General features: G+C 45.3%; 1 long non-coding RNA gene across 2 annotated transcripts; it reads right to left on the reverse strand.

The window, feature by feature from the left end:
- Window positions 1-2,086: 2,086 nt before the first annotated feature.
- On the reverse strand, window positions 2,087-10,597 carry LOC138827550 (uncharacterized). 2 transcript variants are annotated; one of them, XR_011372128.1, is made up of 5 exons: window positions 10,287-10,597; window positions 6,672-6,788; window positions 6,189-6,278; window positions 5,101-5,381; window positions 2,087-2,745 (listed from the first exon to the last, which is right to left on the reverse strand). It is a non-coding gene; the product is annotated as an uncharacterized lncRNA (long non-coding RNA). The 2 variants fall into 2 exon arrangements; XR_011372129.1 differs by lacking the exons at window positions 5,101-5,381; window positions 6,189-6,278.
- Between the last annotated feature and the right edge of the window lie 1,556 nt (window positions 10,598-12,153).

Consider the following 12,153-nt stretch of genomic DNA (forward strand, 5'->3'; position numbering starts at 1 on the left):
GTTGAATAAACAAGAGAAGGGGAAAACAATTTCAATGAGTTCCACACTGCAAGTGTCCAAAAGATAGGGACTATGGAACCTTCCTATCTCCACCATTCCCTACGAATATTTTCATCACTTCTTTCAGAGAATTCTGAAAGAATTGATGAGTGAGAAAGAACTTCTCACTCCTATCAGAGGACTGAAGAAGCACAGGTCCTGAGAAGTCAGGTGCCTTGGTCCTTCAAGTTCTATGAAATAGACGTCTAGATTTCTCCACATCTATTCCTGCATTGCCTGGTTTGGCTTTTGTTTGGAGCAAAATGCTAAGCAATAAAGCTTCCTTAAGCAGTCTTCTCTTCTGGGGGGGGGGCGGGGTGAATGTGTGGAGCCCCAGTTGCTAAGAATAGCTCAGAACACCTTGGAAGGAGCTCTGGATCTGAAAGGAAGCCCACTGTGGAGTGTGTCTCCTTCTCCCCAACCCATCTGTCATTATGAATTTCCAAAAGCGCATCAGAGATGGTTCGATGTGTGGAGGCATGTCTTTTCTCCTATTTCCTTTCAAACACTCAGCTACGCCAACTATTTTTCCTTCTCCAGTGAGGTGCATTTTGGTAACTGGATGATGGATAGACCTTACAGAATCCTCTAAGGAAGAAAGAGAGCAGCAAGAGCCAGGAGAACTTGCCGAAAACAGCAAAGAAATGTAGGCAGTTCCCAAAGGAAGATTTCTTTAACCATATACAGAAAAGCACAACTTTCACTTCACATGACTTTCCCCAACTTTTGTTTTCTAAACTAGGTAGCAAAGATTAGAGTGCCAAAAATGACTGGAGGAAATTTTTGTGGGAATGCATGAGTATGGAAACACACTGCGTGGGAGGAGTGCAATCATCCTGAAAGTCTCCATTTCCAAGTCTTTGCAAACTCAAACTTAGGGGCTCTGTTGTCTAATACACAGATAAGCTTCCAAGAAGAGTTTTTGTATTTCAAAGAAAACTCTCCAACAATGATTGTTTCTTAAAAACAAAAATAGAAGTAATTATCTATGGGTTATAGAGTGTGGTTGTTTAAAATTATTTTTCTTATTTGTTCATAACAAATAAGAAAACATGACTTTTTTATTAGTATTTTGATGGGGTTGCACCCAGGGTCACAATTCCAGAAGTCAGGTTACAAGTACAATGCTTCCTGGGCGACGCCACCCCTTCCTTCTCGTTCCCCATGCCCCCCTCCAATCCCTTATTTGTGGAGCTGCTGCTCTGTCTGGAGACAATAGGAGGAACTAGTTGTGGCCAGAACAAGTCAAGCCTTGTGCCTTCGTGGAGTTTAATATAGTCTCTACTTGAGAAAATCATAAACTTACGTCATAAGGGCAACTTGTTACCTAGGTGCCAAAGCAAGCTAAGGTGTCCCAGGCACATGGGACGGACCAACCAACCTGTCCACAGCTGTGCCTCAAGCTGATTTCCATCCTCACTGCTCAAAAACCTCACAAAATCCAAATGTGTCTATGATAGTCACTGCCTGAAAACAGATAGACTGAAGCTACATAGTCCAGTCCTCCACCCACTCATCAGGAGCTATGCCTGCCCCTAAGCACAGAGTCATTACCAGTCCTGATTCCTGACCAGTTCTGACCTTGCTTGGCCTCACACTGCCATTTGCTGATGACCAGGGTCCCTTCCATTTACAGCAGTCATGAGGATGTGTCTGCCGTGAGCCTCCAGCAGGACTCCAAGGAGTTGGGGGGGGGAGGGAGAATGAGTGCCATGGGCAGCTGACATTAATGATCCAAGTATGCATGAGAGGTGCTGATGGGTCAGCCTGGAAGCCGTATTTGAAAAATAAATAAAGCAAAAAGGGCCGGAGGCATTGCTCAGATGATATAACTTCTGTCTAGTAAGGGCATGGCCCTGACTTCAAAGCCTAGCATGCAAAGAAAAACAAAATGATGGCAGTCATGTCCTGACCCTTTCACTGTCTGTTACGCAGTGCTGGGCTGGGTGACCCCAATGGGCTGTGACTCACAGCCTGCCTCTGGGACTGGAAGCCTAGACTTCAATCTGGTGGCCTCATGCTCTTCCTTAGTGTTTTCTTCCAAAGCTGGCATTTTACCACTTGAACCACACTTCTACTTGAGCTGGCATTTTTGCTGCCAGATAGTAAAAAAGAAAAAAGAAAAAGAAAACCCAGAAGTACTTAGTCCTTAACAATGGTAAGGAAATAAAGATAACACTTTATTTAATCCATCATGCCATTTAAATGTAGTTTATCTACCCAGAAAACAAACACAAGTACTTCCCAGGTGAAAAAGGTGAACTATGTCCTTTGTCATGTAAATTTGTGTTCCCCCCCACCACTACCACTGTCAACATAAGAAAAGGAGTGGGCGCTGGAGAATCATTCCATCAAATCAGACCAGGTGAAGACTAAGTTGCTGCTCCAGGCCTAGGACTAGAGAGAGGTGAATGCGGAAGGAACTCCATTTCATATTGCACATTGGCGTGAATGCAGTCTCAGAGAGTGAGCTTGGATGCCCTGCTGTTGAAACTCCAATAAGAAGAGGACAATGCAACTCCATTAGTCACCACCCTGCCTCTGGACATTTCCATCCTTTCATTAAAAATGAAGCTGGCAAAAGCAGAACTCTACCCCATGAACAGTCACGATGTTATTTTCAAGCGCGTTCCTCCCTTGCTTTTCCTTCCGCGGGGCCCTGGACAGCCAGAATAGAGCTCCTCCCCATCAGGCTTCACAGTGGCCCTGTGGAGTGCACAGAGGTGTCCTGAGGAGCAGCGAGCAGGTGTGGGACCAGAACTCTTCTCCCAGCCTCCCTCTCCAGTCCCCTCTCCTTCCCATCTCCAACTGCATTCTAAATCCCAATGTCCTAAATTAGCCCTGGGGTACAGGTCACACCAAGAGCAGAGAGGGGGTACAGGTCACACCAAAAACAGAGAAGGGATACAAGTCACACTACCAAGAGCAGAGAGGGGATAGAGTCATACCAAGAGCAGAGAGGAGGTACAGGTTAAACACTGATAATAGAGAGGGGTACAGGTCACACCACTGTGAGCAGAGAGCATCCTATAGGGAGGGGAGAAGATGGCACCCACCAAGGCTGATGAGCAGGAAACCAAACCACACTCCCGCAAACAACCACACACACACACCAAACAACCACACACACACACCCCAAACAATCATAAACATCCCAAACAACCACACACATCCCAAACAACTACACACATCCCAAACAACCACACACACCCCAAACAACCACACACATCCCAAACCACACACTTCCCAAACAACTACACACACCCCAAACAACCACACATACCCCAACCACACACACCCCAAACAACCACACACACCAAACTCAGCAGCATTGCTGTTTTGAGACACATCTGCCTGGATAGTCTTCCATCTCCATGGACCAAGAGTGAGGCTAAGGCTTTGGGCCTAGTCAGGGCTTGGACCTCGACTGTCAATAAATAAGCCATATATGCTGCTCATCCGATGATGTCAATTCGCCAACACAATCACTGGGTGCATCTAAGGTTTGGGCTCAGTAGGATCACAGAGGGACAATACATCCTCAGCTACATGCTGGTGGCTGGCACCTATCATCTCAGCTACTTAGCAGGCTGACATTAGAAGGATCAAGGTTCTAGGACAGACCGGGCAGAAAGGTCCACAAGACACTGTTTCTGGGGGAGAAAAACAGTGCGGTGACATGGGCCCGGGAGTCCCACATCACCGGTGAACCTAGAGGAGGTGGATTCAGACACAGTCATACAACATTGGCAGAAAGCAAAGGAACCTAGAGGCAAGGTTCAAGTGGCAAAGCATCTGTATAACAAGTGCAAGGCTCTGAGTTTAAACCCTAGGATCACCAAAATTTTGAACAGCAAAAATGAGCAAAATGTGCTCATTTTAGGGCTTGTCCTGAGTCAAACCCCAGCATACAGGCTTGCATAACCCTCATTGCAACCTTGTGTGTGTTTACTTGACGTCTGAGAAAGAGTGGCTCCGAACCCAGAAACACTTTGCGATTCTACAGATGGAACTCAATCCCAGCTCCCTAAAAAGAGCTGTGGGTGGAGTGTGTCCTTTCTCCTCTGGACCAGGGTTGACATGGTCTCAAGGCCTGGCCCGGCCACATCTGTGACATTCACGGGTCAGGGAGTGTGGCCCTGTGTGTGCTCTCTCTACCTCTGTGGTTCAGACAGTTAACATGTCCTAGAATTCCAGGTTTTGAGCCAGGTGGCCTGATGTCCCCACCTGGCACATCAAGACACTTACATTTCAGTCTCATCACTTGTGGCCTGAAAATAGCAACACAGTCCAATGTATGGAAAAGAAGAAGGAAGAAAAAGATGGGAACGTCTCCCTCAAAGTTTCAAAGGCTCCTCAAGTTGACAACAGAAGGCAATAGGAGACTCAGCATGAGAATGTGGCACCCAAAATAAAGGCCTTTATCAAAAACTTCCCAGTGGATGGGGAAACTGAGTCTCCAAGAGGCAGACGGTGACCCTAGGCTCTTCCTGCCCAGGGGTAGGTAGAGACGTGGGCTGGAGCTTGAAGTATCTGTGCACCTGTTTTAACCCAGTCAGCACGTGGGTCAGGACACTGGTCCTCTTATACAACATCCTCCACTGCCTCCCCCAGTCCAAAAGGTGGGATGTATGCAGGGTGCACAAAGAATCGGCACTGAGAACAGGCAAATCTCTGGGAGCCCACAACACAGATGCTTCAATGTATATTATGTACATCCTGGAAAATCACACATGCTCTTGAAAGTGCAAAGTCAGACTTCCTCTTCCCTCCCTCTCACTTTCCCTCCTCACAGGCTAAGCCTTATGCAGAGGTGATAAAAATCAGCCTCAGGATCCAAACCAATGTCCTCAGTCCTGCAAACCCTTCCAGGAGGCAGGGTGGCAGAGCCAGGCTGCCAGTAGAACACACACACAGACACACACAGACACACACACACACACACACACACACACACACACACACAGACACACACACACACACACACACACACACACACACACACACACACACACACACACACACACGCTCATCCCAGAGATGGCTTATTGATGCAATTACATGGTTCAAAGCCAGTGGCACCTGACGGGGGAAGAAAAAGACAAAACCAGAAAGGGCGGGATGGCCTCAGCACTACTCCCTCGGGCCGGCTGTACAAGTGCCAAGTGCCTTTTCCTTGTGAACCACAGAGGCAGGTGCGGGCCGGCAAGCAGACAGGACCACAGCCCTGGCAACAGGAGGAAGTGGTAGTTGAGGTTTCCCGATAGATCTCCTGATCCTCTCTGGACCTCAGGACCTCTCCTAGGCTCCCCAGTGCTTTCCCTCTCTGGTCTCTGCTTGGCCTGCTCAAGAGGGACAGACAGACAGAAGTTAAAAGAGCAAGATTAGTTTCCTTTCACCCCTAAACCATCTCCTCATCCCTGTCCAGGGGCAGGGAGTACAAAGGTAGACACACAGGGAATCAAGAGCTCCAGGCTGCTGCCATTGGATCAGTGGGAAACTGGGCTGTTTGCATTTCCAAGTGCTGAATGGCCGGCCACTGTGATGTCCATGTTGATAATTCCTGATGCTTTGTATTCCAGCAAATGTTTAATCCCTCACTGATCAATAATCCTCACTCGGCTGTTCTTTTTTCCTTTTTTTAAAGAACCAAATCCCTTTTTACTCTTCAAATCCTTGAATAAAATTAGACTGCTTTAGCCCTGGATGCGTTATTCCTCAAAGAAGCTGTGTGGTTTCATAATCTCGGTTGGGGTATTTTTAAAGGGACTGCCTAGACACACTTGTTCTTGGTGTCACCTAACTTGTCTCTGCAATTGCTGTGTGTTATAAGCTGGTCTCCTCAGACACTGCTTTCAACACAGATCTACTTTTTTTTTCACTCAAAAGAAGAAAATAATTCAAAGTGAAGTTATTTGCCCTAACTAAACCAGTGAGTCTAATCTTTGCATTCCTGGCTTACACTTAAGTCCTTCTGTACAACTTGATTTCTACCTTCCATCTATAATTTCTTTCCAAAACCATATTGAAAAGAAAACAGCTCCATTCCTAGGCCATCTTAAGAAGCTGTACTTCTTTCTTAGAGGCACGGCTGAATGTTTTGGAAAATGCACATGACACATGGAAAGAGACAACGGCTCTGTGCTCACAGGGGATGGGCTGGCAGGGGGGTCTCACAATCCACTCCAGGTCCACCAAAGTTCCACAAACAACGGCAACAGAAAGAAACTGCCTTTCATCTGTAGCAGCAAACAAAGCAGCAACTTTCACCAAAGCTAACCCAAGCCAGGAGTACATCCCACACACACCAACCACTTCCACAGTTAGCCCATAAGAGCCCAAGCAGCTCACCACAATATTTATTAGAAAAACACATAATTTGTGGTGGAGAAAGAAGAGTATCTCATACAAAAAAGAAAAAAAGGGGGGGGGAAGCTCCTTCAAATGCAATTAACCAAAAGACATATTTCCCCTGTGTTTTTAAAGATCACTCTATGAGAAGCATAGTTTTTGTGTGAGAGGAGGGGGGGGTGGAGAGAAATGGGTTATCCCCACTAGTTAAGAAAGACAATTAAATTACTGGAGATTACCTTCATCATTAAGGAGAATGGGCTTTATTCATATTTACAGACCTAAGCAGACTTCAGTTTCCAGGTCACAAATGAATCTCTTCTCGTCTCAGATGCACATGTGGACACTGACATGGGCTGCTGTTGAGTTGATTGGATAATAATCTTATTCTCAAGCTCCTGCTGGAAAGAAGAGCTCCAGAGGAGGGCAGCAGGGGGAGGGGGAGATGGGTGAGGGAGGGAGGGAGGGAGGGAAGCGAGGAAGGAAGGAAGGAAGGGATAAAAAGAAGAATCCAATCATGTATTCTTCCTGGTTGGAAAAAAAAGTAACCCCAGTATCCTGGAAGGATTTCAAACACAGGCGAACAGTGTGCAGGAGGGTGTGTTAACAGCATGCCTTACTGGTGTGGCCTGCCTGAGACACTCTTAATGAATATTACTTCCTTCCCATTGGCTGTTCCCGCTAGAAACCCAGACCCATCCCTCCTTTCAGAAGTCAGGAATTCAGCTCCAGCCAAAGTCCAGAAAACATGCTCACGCAGGGACAAGGCTCCACCACCGATCCATAACCTTTGAGGTTGTGTCCTACAGTCAACCTGACCAACAGTACATAGGAGTGAATTTTTTCTGCCTTGGGTTGTGTTCCCAGCTTTGTGTCTGTTCTAAACTGAAGGTCCATCAAAGAAAAGAAAAATAGACAGCTTTCTTTAGAGAGAACATGCTGTCCTAAATGCTGGGGAGAAAGAACTTTCTCAATCAGGCTTCCAAAACCAGATCTGAAACGTTGTCTATATCTTAAAATCCATCCAGGTGATTTTTTTTTTAAAACTCTGTGCCAAAATAAAGTAAAATCCCCAATTAATATATGTCCTTTTGTGGACTGAAGCTTCATCTCCCTCTGAAATGTCACATACCAATGCACCCTTTGAATAGCTGTTCAGAATCACTTGGAGCAGCAATATCTAAGCAGTACACAAATATGCATTCAGGTGACAGGATGACTAAGTTTTCTTTTCCAAACAATGCTCTTCTCCCTAACTTCTCCTGTCTGCTTACTGACAGGAGACCTGATGTTCTCAACATTTTAAAGCAGATAAATTTTTGAGAATATGAGCAGATATAATTCTTGCTCATAAGAAAAAAAAGCAACAAAAAATTGAAGGTGGGACAGAAGAAATGGAGAAAAACATTTTATTTTAAAAAATAGTAATAATAAAATATTTTGTGGCCCATTCAGTATTTCCCATATATAATTTATTAAAATTAGATCAAATTACGAATATTAAGTGCTCATTTGAACTAAAGTGCTTCCTCTTTCATACATACACGCACACACAAACAATTTGTGTTGTATCAGTTTCAGAAGGCAACAGAAACTCTAAGGATACAAAGAAATATGGTGTCCCCAGCCTCTAATACAAAGCATGCTGGGCAGCCCTGAGCTCCTGGATTACTGAAAGGTGTTTCTGTGCACATAATTGCAAGGCTTCCACCTCTCCCTCCCTGCCTGTAACTCATTGCACAGCTGCAGGAAGCTGTGGCTCTAGTCCCCTTATCTAAGGTCCTTGGTCCTTGTTCCATAAAGTATTTTCCTTACCACTATTAAATAAATGAGATGTCCTTCCTGTAATTCTAGGTTTCTGTGTTTAGAATGGAGGTGATTTTGTTTTTAATGCTTTGCTGAAGAGGGAAGAATAAAACTGAGCTCTCGCTCCAAGAGTGTTTATTTATGCTATTATAAGAGCAAACTAACTTTTCAGCACTTAGATAAAAAAATCAGTTTGCAAAGGCTAAACAACTTTCCTGTCCCTACACCAAGAGTGGGGGTAAAATAAAAATATTCATTTGACCTAAGACGATCACATGAGAGTTGTAAGAGTCTTCCCCCCACTCTTGAGAAAAGAGGGTAAAACCTGGGCCATAACCAGTGCCTGAGTCTGCCATGACCTCATCTAGGGGCCTTCAGCCTATGTCTGTGTGGGGTGTGTGTGTGTGTGTGTGTGTGTGTGTGTGTGTGTGTGTGTGTGCTTCAGCCTGTCTGTGTGGTGTGTGTGTGTGTGTGTGTACACCAATGCAGACAAAGTCCCTATGTGCGGCCGATGGCCTAGTGTACTAGGGTGGCATGGTTCCTCAATAAGTGTAAATTACATCCACGTCTCCAGATTTGTTTCCATGAACTATACTAGAAAAATGCATCTTAACCAAAGAAAGATATATATTACCACAGATACAAGATCATATATAGTATGTGATATATCATTGTATGATTCAATTCATACAGAGCTGTAGGCATAAAAATAACTTAAGTGGATATTGTTCAAAGTGGTAGTCATTCTGGAAGGTAGCATCTTGGAGAGACCTTAACTTATGAGGCACTTTTTGGAGTGCTGGAAGCGTTCCATTTCCTGATGGGAGTGGTACGTATAGGGGGACTCATGTGTATATTTGCCATTGGATTTTATACTTTCTAGTATGTGAGTCATTCCTCACCAAAAAGAAAAAAAGAATCTACCAAGTAAGTTCAGTGATCATTGATGACTTCTTTAAAATCCATTATTTTTGCCAACTTCAAAAAAAATCTGTGAGAAAAAAACGAATTCTTTGCTCTGTTCATTATGAGAACAAAATCAAATGTGAATAATTTAGTGACGGGTTGAGGTTTGACATCTCAAAGCGTTTGGGGCCTGAATTTTTCAGAAGCTCTTGGTTTCACGGTTCACGTTGGCACTCCAGGGCTTCACATCATCAGAATTCAGATATCTGCACTTGGCAATTTTATATGTGGACATCTACACGTCACATTCTAACAGCACATCAAAACTCATTACATCCAGAAGCAAGTTTGTTATCTCAAAATAGGCACCTTCTTAACCACCCGCCCCCACCAAATTCCTTCACCTTGTTCTATTTTTGTGTCAGAGAGTTTCTCCTTTTCTCATTACCCACTTGGAAATTTGTCTTTGAGTAACTCAGCTGTGCTTTCATACTGACTTTCCACATCTCTCACATCCTACTCTTGGCCACCACTCCTATGAGCGTATTAGCAATGAATGCCTAATTAGTATTATGGTTCCTGTCTCTGCCTCCACAGCACCACCGAGGAAATCTTCCCTCTGTGCTCCTGACAGTCCTCTGCTGCTGCAGCACAAAACCCATCCTCAATGTGACATTCAAGGTCTCCTCTAGCCTCCTCTCCCCACGCCTCCACCGCAACCCTACTGTCCCACTGCACCTCACCAGCACAGGAAGGGACCGGGCATATTCCTCCCCCACCACCCCTGCTCGTGCCTCGAATCCTTCCTTTCTATGACATCCAAATATTGCATACCTCATAAAGACAAAACATTCACTGTCTCCCTGAGATGATTTCTGTGAAATGGCTTTCCCCATTGAAGTGCCTGTGTGGTTCTATCAGTGGTCAGGCAGGTAATTCTCACCTATGCCAATGTCTCCCAGTGTTCGCTGCCCCTTTTATATTGTGGTTTTGTTATCAGTGGTGGCACACATCAGTTTATAAATACAATGCACCTTGATCATGCCACCCCTTCATCATTCTCTCCCAACTCTCCCAAAACCAGCCCTGTTCTCAATTCTTGGTTTCACAGGATACATGTTAAGTATTATGGTTGCCTTCCTCTCTTCATTCATCCACCCTCCCTCCCCTTGACCTACTCATACCTTTAAAGTGCCAGTTTCCTGGTATTCATTTCATTGGACTATGAGTTTGTTTTCCTGAGGAATTTTACCATCCGAATTCTCCCCTGCAAATACCATACTTCAGTTAATACATCTGTGTACACTTGCATACAAACTGTGTCTGTTTAATTGTACACTTACGAATTAGTTTCTCATTTCCATGTGTGTAAGGCCTTGTCTTCACAAAGTAAAATAATAAAATTTCCAAGTTGAAAATTATATTAAGTGAAGTAAGCCAAGCCCAAAGAAACATAGGTCCCATGGTTCCCCTTATTTGCAATATCTAGTATATGTCTGAGTCAAGCAGAAAAAGTCAGATGAGGTAATGTTAGGGAAATAAACCCTAAGGTATGTATTCAAATGTTTTCTTTCATGCGATTGTTTCTAACGCATTTATAAGATTATTTCTTTGTTGCTTTCTATGTCCCTCCCCCATTTTATAACCCCTACTTTCACTGTATTTGATGTCGGTATAATTTGTGGAGGGGAAAGGGAAAAACAAGTCATTTAAACGAGGATACAGGTGGACCCATTGCGACAATGAGAAGTACAAGTTGTCATGTCGAAAACGAACTTTACAACTTCGGTGGGGAGGGGGAGGGGAGGATTGGGGGAAAGGGGGATGTGAAGGGATGGGAAGGGGAAACAAAGGAGGAGGCTACAATGCTTGATAATAAATGTACTCATTATCTTGCCCATGTAATTGTAACCCCTCTGTACAGTATTTTCACAATAAAAAAATATAAAAAAAATTTCCAAGTTGATGAACTCCAAAGCCAAGTGTTATTTTTTCTCTATGACTCAAGTGTCTCAATGAAGATCTGCTCAGAAGTCGAACTCACAAATTACTAAGTTAGAAACATCAGCAGGGAATCTGTGTTATGTTTGCATTGCATTTAAAATGTCCTTACTATGATATATATCAACAATAGAATGTTGATCTTTTATGTTTGCACAGGCTTTTATGCCCCACCTAAAGTATCTCCTGATTCCCCAACCTTTCAAGTGAAGACAACAGCTTTATTGGGGTGATTTTTTGGGGGAGGTCCAGTCATGGGGCCTGAACTCTGGGCCTGGGTGCTGTCCCTCAGCCCTTCAGCTCAAGGCTAGCACTCTATCACTTGAGCCACAGCGCCACTTCCGGCTTTTTTCTTTTTGCTTATGTGTTGCTGAGGAATCGAACCCAGGGCCTCAGGCATGCAAGGCAAGCGCTCTACCACTGAGCCACCTTCCCAGTCCTGGGGCCATTTAACAGAGCAAAGCCACATTCTGGAGACAGATAGTCCAATTTCCTTTGGAACAAAGAGACGAAGTTCTCCAACTCTGGCAGACCTGAAGTCAATGCCAGTTCACGTGATTACCTGATGCTGAATTACTTAACTTCTTGTGTAAAAAGATAGGGCTGCAGAGGTGCCCACCTCCTATGTGTTGTGAAGATGATTTGAGGAAATGCCAGGCATCAGGTGCTATGCAGAGAAGAAAGTCATCAGGGGCAGAACTCCCATGCTGCACCCAGAACCTCCCCCTACACCTCGCCCCCACTACACCCCCCACTGCTCCCACCGCACCCTTCCATCCCCACCGTGTGGGCCTCCCCACTCCCGGCTGGCCCGTCACCCCCTGACCTGGGCCGCCCTCCCGCTGGACCAGACACCCCTCCACCACTAATGGGATCCTGGCTGCACAAGGCCTCTGTCGGCTCTGCAGGCTGGGGAGACAGCGCCCTCAAGTGGCCACCTGCGGAGCAGCACCTGCTGCCCTGTCCAGGGGGGCGGCGGGCCCAGAGCCTGGCCAGGCAGCTCCCCCACCAGGCACAGGGCCCCACCCAGCCTCCCTGCTGTGCCAGGTG

This window comes from Dipodomys merriami, unplaced genomic scaffold (genome assembly GCF_024711535.1).
Source record: "Dipodomys merriami isolate MVZ:Mamm:240054 unplaced genomic scaffold, mDipMer1.0.p SCAF_1576, whole genome shotgun sequence".
NCBI lineage: Eukaryota > Metazoa > Chordata > Mammalia > Rodentia > Heteromyidae > Dipodomys > Dipodomys merriami.